Below are 12,065 nucleotides of genomic sequence, written 5' to 3' on the forward strand. Positions count from 1 at the left end.
ATGTCAAAATTAATTTGAACAAGTGCCAGTTTTTCAAAAGACAGATTGATTTCCTTGGGCATTCAATTTCAGAGGGGCGCATTTCTCCTGGCATTGGGAAGCTTGAAGCACTGTTGAATGCACCTAGACCTGATACGCTCACAAAGTTGCGTTCTTATTTGGGGTTTCTGAATTATTATACCCATTTTATTCCTAATTTATCCGCTGAATTGAGCCCTTTATATGAATTGACTAGGAAGGGAAGAGAATTTAAATGGTCAAGGGAATGCGAAGAATGTTTCAATAGAAGTAAATACTTGCTTCAGAACAATAACGTTTTAGTTCTTTATGATGCGGAAAACCCTATAGTTATACAATGCGACGCTAGCCCCTATGGATTGGGAGCAGTTTTGTCGCATGTTATCGATGGTGTTAACAGACCAGTATTATTTGCTTCGAGCACATTAACAAAGGCAGAACAAAACTATTCCCAATTACATAGAGAGGCTTTGGCGATAATATTTGCAGTTAAGAAATTTCATAAATATATTTATGGAAGGCCGTTTGTTATACAAACGGACCATCAACCGCTCAGGGAAATATTTAACCCGACGAAGGCTACATCGGCAATAACCGTGGGCAGGTTGGTGAGATGGTCAGTTATATTAAGTATGTATGATTACAGAATTGAATACAAAAGATCTAGTATAATGACAAACGCTGATGGCCTTTCCCGCCTGCCCATAGGTGAGACAACAGGTGAGGGTGAGGAATCGATAAACCTTATTGAGGACTTCCATGTTAATAACATACGAATAAATCGGGTTGAGTTGGAGACACGAAGAGATGAGATCTTGACAAATGTAAAGAGGATGCCACTGGATGGTTGGTTATTCCCAGTACCATTCTCTTTGAAATGCTTTTACAATAAGAGACATTCCCTAAGCATACATGATGGATGTTTATGGTACGGTTATCGACTGATAATACCAACCATAATGAGATCGAATGTTTTGAGTACCATACATGAATCACATATTGGAATTGTGAAAATGAGATTAATCGCAAAGAGATATGTATGGTGGCCAAGCATAGACAGTGACATAGAAGAATATATTTCACAGTGTGACACATGTCAAGTTATGCTCTCAAAACCGCTCTCATCTTCTTTTAGTAGTTGGCCCAAATCCACCCACTTTTTCGATAGAATTCACATGGATTTCTTTCATTTCAGAAACAAGAACTTTTTGTTAATTGTGGATGCTTATAGCAAATGGTTGGATATAAAGGAAATGACTAGTACAAATTTGGAAAGTTTAGTGTCGAAATTGAGGGAAATTTTTGCATATTTTGGTTGCCCTCGAACTATAGTGTCGGACAACGGTCCCCCATTTAACTCTGAAGGTTTTATAAAATTTTGTTCAGATAATGACATCAAATATTTGAAAAGTCCACCTATCATCCTCAATCTAACGGCATTGCCGAAAGGTCGGTCCAAACTGTTAAGACTTATTTGAAAAAATATTGCATTGACCCAAAAACTTCTTCGCTACCTCTAAGTACAATTGTATCTAATTTTCTCCTAAAGTACAGATCAACACCATCGAATGTAACCAAAGAAAGTCCTAATGATCTGATATTCTCATTTAAGAATCACGTAGTTCCATTGCCGGATTCCCTTGATCTCCAAAACACTAATTTGGTATCCAAAAGAAAATATGAAACAGACCTCAGTCAAGCAAGAGTCGACGATAAAAAAGACAAAATGTTACCTAAACTAAAAACTGGGGAACATGTTTATTATAAATTAAGTTCTAACACTGACATCAAATGGGTTCCGGGGATTGTTGTTCGGAGTTTGGGAAAGGTCATGTACATTGTTAATGTTAATGGCTATCATCGCAGTGCACATATATCCCAACTTAGAAGAGCCAAACATAAGACAGTTCAATATGTTCCATTACACTGCATAGACGAAGAGAGTGTGAATGAGAGAAAGAGAAAGCGATCAGAAGGGGACGATAGCGGGGTTATTCTTCGTAGGTCATCTCGACTAAAACAAAAGAGATGCGATTTGGAAGACGATTGATAGTATTCTTTATTTAACAATACTGTTTGTATTTATAGAGCTATAAATACAAACAGTATTGTTATTACATTCACTGAACTGAATATAATGTGAGTAATTAATGCTTTCAAATGTTATTATTATTATTGTTGTATCCGTTGTTAATTATATTATTGTTATCATCATAAAGTTAAATTATTATTATTATATAGTTGTAAATATGTTCTGTTTATATATGTATATATACTTTAAAACTAAGTGGAAAGGAATGTTATGTATGTATGGTTATAAGTTACGCTTGAAGTATAAGAGTTGTGTTAAGGTATATTACCCTAGGATAATAATAAAGAGTTTTAGTCTTGAATCAACCGCTAACCGTGCTGTTTCAATCGGGCTTATCAGGGTCTAACAATAAAAGTGCCAAATACTGAGTGTATCAGTCCGCACTGAAAACTGAAAAATTCTTAAATAACTCGGCTCTGTCCGGTTAAATTTTCGATATTTAATCGTTCTCAAATGCGACAGCAATTGGATATTTTTGATCCCTTCGTATGGAAGGTACGTAAAGGAATGTCCAGAACCAATCTTTGCATTTTTCTTAGCCATTAATGAGGCTCTATAATGTTTCGCATTGCTACAATGCATATTTCAAAACAATATTATAGGAAATATTTTTGTGGCAACCATGTAGTATTTTCAACTCAGTGAACAATGTAATAGTCCTCATCTAAAATGCTGTAATATTGATATGGTGTTCGTTTTTTCTCGCAATTAAAAGAACACGACCGAAAATGTTATGATCTGCAAGAAAATAATTTTGTCCCAATTAAAAAAACATGGTCACGGGAGCCACACAAGGTCGTGGGTTCGATTCCTGCTTCGACCGAACACCAAAAAGTTTTTCAGCGGTGGATTATCCCACCTCAGTAATGCTGGTGACATTTCTGAGGGTTTCAAAGCTTCTCTAAGTGGTTTCACTGCAATGTGGAACGCCGTTCGGACTCGGCTACAAAAAGGAGGTCCCTTGTCATTGAGCTTAACATGGAATCGGGCAGCACTCAGTGATAAGAGAGAAGTTCACCAATGTGGTGTCACAATGGACTGAATAGTCCAAGTGAGCCTGATACATCGGGATGCCACCTAACCTAACTAACCTATGGTCACAATCTAAAATTTTATGACTTTATGATTTTTTTGTCGGCGAAAAAAGGACGCCATTTGAGAAAAGAAAACACAAAACTAACTTATAAAATTATTTTTATATGTTCACTAATTACTGGTTTATTTGTCAAACGTCATATGTTTATAACTCTATTGTGGTTTCTATAAGTAATCGTTCCACATTTACGTCGTGCCCATAAAATGTACAAACGCTGACATCATGTAACTGCAATAAAACAGGTACATTCTTTCATTTACACTTCCCTTCTTTTATGCTCACATAAAACCACGTGCATCTTATGAATAAATAAATTAACACAAAACACAGTAATTCCGTATTCTCCGACTATTCCAAGCAACAATCAAAACTCTACTAACGCTCAAAATGAAAATCGTGTGTTCATAATCAAAGTTTTTATACATTTTTTTTTGCTGCAAAAAAAGTTAAAAAATTAAATGGTCACGAAAAAATGCATATGGTCTTCATGACCATGTAATGGTACTAGACATATCTATACGTAACCTATAAAAATTTTTTCCCTGCAAAAAATACAAAGAATTTAATGGTCAGGTACATGATTTTCCCGACCATGTAATGGTCTCAAATTCTATAATTTCAATAATAGAATATGTTCGCGGCATTTGAGAAGCATTTAAATGCTTATTGTTAGCGTACATATTTTCTCGGTTAGAAAATTAGTTTGACAAAGACAAAATACATGGTTTTCTCGACATTTACATGTCCTGGATAAGCATTAAATGGATGCGGCAACCATGTCCAAACATGTTTTTTTCTGCGTGTATTCTTAAAAGCTCCTAAATGCGATCAGCAAACATTTGCTGTTATTCCGTAATTTGCGACAAATTCAGATTCTTGCGCACATACAAGATTTTTCAATGTGTCACGATAGTCGGTAGATTACATTGTTTTGTTTGTTTCGGCTGAATTTAACCATGGTTTAGTGCAATCGCTCTCAACTTCTAAGCAAGCCTGAAGTAACGGACTGCCACTACGTAACCTCCCCCAACACGCAGAGAAGGTGATCCTTGTTTTAAGACCAAAATGTTCTTTTTTGGGTGGGAAACATTTTTATCTTAAAAAAAGCAAAAAACATGTTCCCCGCCCAAAAAATATTGCTCTTGAAACATGTTTGGGATGATCATATTCCTTCTCAGGGTTTAGTATTGATACCCGATTGGACTTTGAAGATTATACGAACGTATTGTATTTAATGGGGCATTGCTACTTACCCAATGTATACTACAAAAAAAAAGTTCTTCCAAAACCAAATATTAGGCCAACAAAGTTTAGGTTTGCTATTGTTGTTGAAGTTATTTAATGTCACGTTGTTTCTACATTTTTTCCCAACTATTAACCATAGCAGATCTTTTACAACAATCTGGACCCTTGATAGTATGAACTTTCATATCGGTGAAAAGATATTGCATTTTTCTGTGTGTGTGTTTTTTTTTTAATTTTGGATAGAAAACAGTAACATTTTTTATTTATGAACTAAACTTGCATCTTGTATATTGGCAACATCTCTCATGGCAATCCCTTTTCACCTGTTTTCCATAAAATGCTTTGTTACGCCACCACAGTAATGATTGTTGATTGTTTTTACTTACGAACTTTTATAGTTTAATACTCGTATTAAATGACGACAAGATCACTCTTTGTCATTAACATCGAAAATGAGACACCCGCATTTACACTTTATTCGAATAGAGGCATTCAAATGTTAAGAGAGAGAGAGAGAGACAAACACACATTGTAAATACTTTCAGTCAATCTCACTATTTGCATTGTCGGTGGCCCCATCTCCACCCTCTCAACTGGCGTTGGGGAGAGTGAGTTTAGTTGCTCGGAAACAGTTGAACGTATCGTTTTGATTGCTGGCGGTTACGGAAACTTGAAGACGTAGTGATCGCTTTGTTCGTTTTTTTTTTGTTTACATCAAAATTGTTAGGCTTTGTTTATTTCATTTCTTTGTCAATGCTCTTTCATACACGCAGCTATGTACATATATATATATACATACGTACGTACAATAGCCGGTAGAAAATAAATAAAAGAAGTGGAAATATAAAGTTAAATATAAATTGAAAAATTATTTACAAAGAAGTGATTAAGTGCAATATACAAATAAAAAATTTTAAATCACTCAGTATATGATTGTGAAGATACACAATGAGTATAGCCAACAAACATTTTGCCAAGTGAATACGCCAAGCTCAGCTTTTTATTGTACTCATAGGAGAATTGTGTCGGTAAAGCTTTTGCTTGAAAGCATTTGGTAGTATTCGTGAGTTGAAGAAATCGCAAAAGAAAAGAATAAGCTAAGTGATAGAGTGGAAATGTCTAATTTATCTGAATAAATAAAGAACATAATAATAATAAAATCTAAAAAATATATATATTTATGCAAATACATATGTCCAGTGAATACCCGTTTATAATAACGAAATCTATTATGAATTAATAATAGTGCAAATACACACACTCACACTTTGTTTCAAGATGGAGTATTAATAACAAAAAGGTACGAATCGAAGTCCAAATCTACAATTAATAAAACAAAATCATACCAATAAACGGAATTATTTTGCGATGGACAACGCGCGAAAGTTGAACTATATTTCATTACAATTACGTCGTTTATTTTTTAATTTGTCATTATCATTATCAATACGGCTTCACAAGCATTTTAATTTGATAAAAATGAACTGGTGTATGTAAATGTAGTGTTTTAGCAAAAGCGAATAATTAATTAATACGCTACTAAGGTACAACGACCTAAATGACAAAATTTAACAATTGCCCAATTAAATGTTTCCGGGTCGATAGCGAAGATCCAAGATTCGTCGCCAATTATATTACGTTCCATGATATTCAGAATGCATTGTTTGACAGACGTCAAGATTGAGAATAACTTTTTTGCCAAAGCGTTCTTGATAATTTGTACAAATCCAAAACACTTGATTGCGGCGTAATATTATCACCGAAGGCGTTTTGCAATATTCTGAACATTTCGACATGTGAAATTTCATTCCGCAAACAAAATTTAATGGAACTTCGTACACAGAAAAAATCAATTGTTAATACTATGCACCCTCAAAACAAATCGCGTCTGCAACTAACATATAAACCAAATACAGTTTGCTTCAAGTATACATATTTTCAGGATTGATCCAAACAAAATATTGTTCAAACATGTTATGTTTTACCTTAGGCATACACTGGTAGAAAAAATTTTAATGAAAGTTTCGTTGTACATATATGTATATTTTTAAGGCGCCAATTGGATACTTCCATTCTTTTATTTGCAGCATACTCTCTAGGTCTCTCTTTCTAAACACATTTTTGTTTATAGGCTATTTCTAAATTAATATATGTTTGCATCCAAACATATTGTATTTACAAAAATGTCCCAAACATAACATGTACTAACATATTAACATGTATGTCCCAAACAAGTTATGCTAGTATATGAACATTATATACTTGCACTTAAAAATAATGTGCTAAATATTTTAAGCCTTTTGCGTCCGTGTGCTAAAGATAACAGATGCTTATTGCAAAAAAAAATATTTTGCTTTATTTTATTTCTTGTAAGAAATTTTCCTCAGCCCAATGAAATTTTCTTTATTCCAAACACGCAAAAATTATATGTTTCGAACATTAAGAATAAACTACAGCATGGCTAATATGGAAATGTTTTGGTGCTAATTATTTCTTACATATGAATCATTTTATCTTTTATTAAAACAAAGAATTTCCCAAATAATAATTTAAAAATCAAAAACGTGGGGAAATTCTCGCTATCATCATATTTCACTTAGTGCTTAAAAAATTGAGCATATTAAGACGATGCCTTTCCCAAACATATACCGAAAAATGAAGCACCTGCCGGTCAATTTCATGTAAATTAAAATTTTTCACTTAAAAAAAGTCTGACAAGAAGCCTGTTCAAATATCGTAAAAATATGTACCGAGGTACCATTTAGGGACAACCCTTTACTTTCGTTCTTCCCCGACCATAGCTTAGGTGGCAGCACGATGTATCAGGCTCACTTAGACTATTCAGTCCATTGTGATACCACATTGGTGAACTTCTCTCTTATCACTGAGTGCTGCCCGATTCCATGTTAAGCTCAATGACAAGGGACCTCCTTTTTATAGCCGAGTCCGAACGGCATTCCACATTGCAGTAAAACCACTTAGAGAAGCTTTGAAACCCTCAGAAATGTCACCAGCATTACTGAGGTGGGATAATCCACCGCTGAAAAACTTTTTGATGCAAATTGGTCCAAATCGGTCTATAGTTATATATAGCTCACCCAGATAAACCTATTCCCAATCACACAAAAATTGGTACATATCGGTTCGTAATTAAAGTGACCCCCATATTTGAATTCCGCTCTCTAATTACTGCGCAAAACTTCATATCCGTTGGTAAGTATTTATACGCTTCCCTATATACCATATACCGGGTCAAGAACTGAATTATATACGCATTTAATCTGTTGTTTTTTTGTCTTATATATTTTAAGATGACAAGGTCATCGGCAAATATTACCACAACCCAAGTAACTCGATTGTGGATGACAGTCTTTAGTAGAAGTTTCTACTCAATCCATGGTGGAGGGTACATAAGATTCGGCCGGCCGAACTTACGGCCGTATATACTTGTTACTATTCATGGACCCTGTATTTATTTAATCATCTTCTCCCACATTCTCTGTAACTTTCAAGTGGGTCGGAGAAGTTTAAATTTTGCTCTATTATTTAAAAAAGGGAGCTGCCTTTCCCCGTTCAAATATAGAAAATAAATTTCAAGAAGATATGGGAACTTTCCTTCAAGTTTCAAAATGTGGGGCAAGGGGAAGGTCCAAGTATCCGAAAATCAGGTACATCATATTGATTTCATAACCTCCCCCTAAGTCCTTTGTAAATTTCATGTAAAGTCCTCTCAAGGTAGGTCCTCTTCCCGACCAACTATCGAAAAATAAAGTAGCGGATCTTTGTATAGACACCGCTCCTAACCGTCCCTGAAAATGTCATTTTCAAAAAATTGGGCAAGAGGGAGGTCCCCCTCCTCCACCAGGTCTCAAAAAATGAGGTACCCCACTTTCACAATACTATCCCGTCTACACGAAAAAACAAAAACGTTTGAAAAATGTGTACTGGAAACGTTTTTCTTTTGTTAGAGATTTTTAAATTTCCTCAAAAAATTCAAACTTTTATCACCAGAACATTGTTTTGTTACAAAATTTTTAGTTTTGGAATACAAAATATAATTTTTGATTCGAAAACAATCCGTCCCGTTTATATCATGCACTGTTCTTTTCTGAATATAAGTCTTTAATAAAATGACAGATATTCTCCCAAGCCGAGCAGTTCAACCAGTACACTTCCCGAAGATAAATTTAAAGATTTTACCTACGAAGACAATATCAGATTCTGGATTTATAAGTACCATTTTTGGTTGAGTTTTAAAGGAATCATTAACATCTCTTGTAAGTGTGCAAGAAAATTATGAAATAACGCCTTGATTTGAAATCTAAAATCTGTACATTTTCACCCCGTTTAAATGATTACGAGAAGTAAAATCTGGAAATTTTACATTCAGTTTCAATTTTCATGATCAGTGCGCCTTCTATACCCTCAGGAAGTGAAATCGGCCTATATAGAGGCCTTACCAAATAGACCGATAAAAACTAAATCCGATACACGTTTTTGTGAGTCTAAAATTCCAGTATATTTACAATTCAGGCAAATCGGATAAAAACTTCGGTTTTTAGAAACCAAAAGAGTTAAATAAAGAGATCGGTCTTATGGGGGCTATACTAAAATATGGACCGATTCTCACCGTTTTCGGCACACCTGTTCCTAAAATCATTTCTTGCACACCTATTTATAGTCCTTAAAAACTCCAGATTTTCAATTTCAGGATAATTGAACAACTATGGTTTCTAAAAGCTCAAAAAGTAAAATCGGGATATCGGGGGTTATACTAAAACATTGAACGATACTCACCATTTTCAGTGCACCTCTTTATGGTCCTAAAATACCTCTAGATTTAAAATTTCAAGCAAATTGGATAAAAACTACGGATTCTTGAAGCCCAAGACCCCAAAATCGGGAGGTCGGTTTATATGGGGACTATATCAAAACCTGGACCAATATAGCCCATCTTCGAACTTGATCTGCCTGCAGACAAAAGACGAGTTTGTGCAAAATTTCAGCACGATTGCTTCATTATTGAAGACTATAGAAAAGATTATAGCGTGATTACAACAGGCAGACAGACGGACTTGGTTATATCGTCTTAGAATTTCTCCCTGATCAAGGATGTATATACTTTATATAGCCGGAAATCGATATTTCGATGTGTTACAAACGGAATGACAAACTTATTTATTATACACCCGTCACCATTCTATGGTGGTGGGTATAAAAAGATGCTAAGAACTAACAAAAACCAGTCGAAGTGGGAAAGATGTGAGGAAAGATGCAATTGGACAGAAAAATTTGTTTTTATACCCTCGTATTGAAATTCTGAGTCGATCTGAGCATGTCCGTCCGTCCGTCCGTCTGTTGAAATCACGCTAACTTCCGAACGAAACAAGCTATCGACTTTAAACTTGGCACCAGTAGTTGTTATTGATGTAGGTCGGATGGTATTGAAAATGGGCCATATCGGTCCACTTTTACGTATAGCCCCCATATAAACGGACCCCCAAATTTGGCTTGCAATTGCTCTAAAAGAAGAAAACTTCATCCGATCAGGCTGAAATTTGGTACATGGTGTTAGTATATGGTCTCACACAACCATGCAAAAATTGGTCCATATCGGTCCACTTTTACGTGTAGCCCCCATATAAACGGACCCCCAAATTTGGCTTGCGATTGCTCTAAAAGAAGCAAATTTCATCCGATCCGGCTGAAATTTGGTACATGGTGTTAGTATATGGTCTCACATAACCATACAAAAATTGGTCCATATCGGTCCACTTTTACGTATAGCCCCCATATAAACGGACCCCCAAATTTGGATTGCGATTGCTCTAAAAGAAGCAAATTTCATCCGATCAGGCTGAAATTTGGTACATGGTGTTAGTATGTGGTCTCACACAGCCATGCAAAAATTGGTCCATATCGGTCCACTTTTACGTTTAGCCCCCATATAAACGGACCCCCAAATTTGGCTTGCGATTGCTCTAAAAGAAGCAAATTTCATCCGATCAGGCTGAAATTTGGTAAATGGTGTTAGTATATGGTCTCACACAACCATGCAAAAATTGGTCCATATCGGTCCACTTTTACGTATAGCCCCCATGGTTAGGTTAGGTTAGGTTAAAGTGGCAGCCCGATTAAATTTCAGGCTCACTTAGACTATTCAGTCCATTGTGATACCACATTTAACTAAAAGTACCTATTACATATGGGCACTTCTAGTCTTAACCACTGAACCTTCTCTATTATTTACTTTTGTGGAACCAACCAGATTGCTCCAAAAACATTAACAAACTGCTTAAGTTAACGTTTTCCAGGTCAGCCAGTAATCTAAAGCTATATGCTCCTAAAATTCGCTTACGCCTTACACAAAAAGCAGGACACTCACACAAGAGGTGTTTAATTGATTCCTTTTCCTCCACGTCATGACAGCTTATACAATAGTCATTATACTTCGCACCTATAGTTTTTGCAAATTCGCCTATCAGGCAGCGACCCGTTATAGCAGATATTAGGAGTGCTATCTGACGCCTTGAGAACACTAGCATATCTAGTGTGCGGTTTAAGTTTAAATGGGGCCATATTTGCTTGGTGTCGTTACAACCCTTGCAATTTTCCCATCGAATATTGGCCATCATAACAGCCTTCTCACGCAGTAAGAGCTTGCAGGTGGCCAGAGGCATACCAACAGATTCTAGTTCCCCTGGAATGTGTAAGGTAGTTCCTAGCCTTGCTAACACATCTGCTTCAAAGTTCCCCGGTATGTTCCTATGACCAGGCACCCATATTAGGTGAATATTGTACTGCTCAGCCATCTCGTTGAGAGATTTGCGGCAGTCTATGGCCGTTTTTGAGTTAAGGAACACAGAGTCCAAGGATTTTATTGCAGGTTGACTGTCTGAGTATATATTAATGCCAATATTTGTTGGAACATTACTTCTCAGCCAATTCACCACCTCTCTTATTGCCAATATTTCAGCCTGAAAAACACTACAGTGATTAGGTAATCTTTTCGCTATTCGAATTGCCAGATCTTTAGAATATACTCCGAACCCCACTTGTCCATTAAATTTGGAGCCATCAGTATAGAAATCTATATATCTTTTATTCCCCGGGGTCTGTGTACACCACGCCTCACTGTTGGGAATTAGAGTTTCAAACTTTTTGTCGAAAAGTGGTTTTGCCAGGGTGTAATCCACTACGTTAGGCACATCTGGCATTACTTTGAGGACCGAACTATGACCGTACATTTTTTCCGACCACAGCGATAGCTCGCGCAACCGCACAGCCGTTGTTGCAGCTGACTGTTTGGCCAAAATGTCTAAAGGTAATAGATGTAGCATGACATTAAGGGAGTCTGTTCCTGTCTTACTAAATGCGCCTGAGATACATAAGCTCGCCATACGCTGAACTTTATCTAAACAAGTCGGTTTCTGAAGTGCCGGCCACCAGACTACAACACCATATAGCATTATAGGTCTAACCACTGCCGTGTATAGCCAATGCACAATTTTTGGTCTTAGTCCCCACTTTTTCCCTATTGCCTTTTTGCACGAGTACAAAGCTACCGTGGCTTTTCTCGCCCTCTCTTCAATATTAAGCCTAAAATTCAGCTTC

The 12,065-nt window shown here is 36.1% G+C and overlaps 1 protein-coding gene across 6 annotated transcripts in view; it reads left to right on the forward strand.

Annotated features, from left to right (window-relative positions):
* Positions 1–5,065: 5,065 nt before the first annotated feature.
* Positions 5,066–12,065, forward strand: part of LOC142236870 (peptidoglycan-recognition protein LC-like) — a 107,244-nt gene continuing 100,244 nt past the window's right edge. For all 6 annotated transcript variants that reach the window (XM_075308150.1, XM_075308151.1, XM_075308153.1 and 3 more), the window contains exon 1: positions 5,066–5,751. The gene's annotated coding sequence lies outside the window, so the exon portion shown is untranslated. The remainder of the gene's footprint in view (positions 5,752–12,065) is intronic.

Source organism: Haematobia irritans, chromosome 4 (genome assembly GCF_050003625.1).
Source record: "Haematobia irritans isolate KBUSLIRL chromosome 4, ASM5000362v1, whole genome shotgun sequence".
Classification (NCBI taxonomy): Eukaryota; Metazoa; Arthropoda; class Insecta; order Diptera; family Muscidae; genus Haematobia; species Haematobia irritans.